We start from the raw sequence: 812 nt of genomic DNA, 5'->3' as shown, positions 1-812 counted from the left end.
TGTGTGTGTGTGTGTGTGTGTGTTTAAGAAGTTTACATAGATAAAGTAACAATGCAACAAAACAAAAACCTTGCTTTATGTCCTACTTACAATAAAAATTTCAGGATTGACCCTGTATTTACCTTTTGTACCTCCCCTTAATACTCACAGAAAATGGAAATACTTTAATCAGATATGAGGAATTGTGTGTTATTAATGTGTTAATGACATGCATTTATGATTAATATAGTTTTAACGTAGTAATTATTGTGGATCTGAGTAAATATAGTCTGACGTAAACTAATATTTAATTTAAACACCTGCCCATGATGGTTAGGTGTTAAACCTCTGCTATTCATATTCAGATTACATATTTAAGTTACCCAGCTTTCATTGCATTCACACTGATGGTTGTTTAAACACACAGTGTGTGCTATGCACTAAAAGCATGCGGGTCTGTTTTGGCCATTGAACACGGCGGTCACCTTGCCCTCTCTGTGTACCAATCAAATATTGATGCTGTATCAGTGCAGACAGTACAGTATATACATCCTTCTGAGTGTTTTTAAAAGCTTACATGGGTATTTGCACAATAACTCTGCGTTTCTGAATAGCAGAATCTAAATAGGCTTATCTAAACTCTGCAACATCTGGTCTTGGACAGGGTACTTCCTGATTTTATCTACACACAGGAAACCCCAAATACTAAGGTTGGTGTCATTGCATAAGCGCAACAAAATACCTTGAGTCCTGCAAACTTTAGATACTCGGAATAGCATTGATAACATACAACTCTTGCCATTTTTCGCCATATTAAGTATGAATGCTGTAAA

This window comes from Sinocyclocheilus grahami, unplaced genomic scaffold (genome assembly GCF_001515645.1).
Source record: "Sinocyclocheilus grahami isolate Dianchi unplaced genomic scaffold, SAMN03320097.WGS_v1.1 scaffold1096.1, whole genome shotgun sequence".
Taxonomy (NCBI): Eukaryota; Metazoa; Chordata; class Actinopteri; order Cypriniformes; family Cyprinidae; genus Sinocyclocheilus; species Sinocyclocheilus grahami.
Note: the sequence above shows the minus strand (reverse complement) of the source record.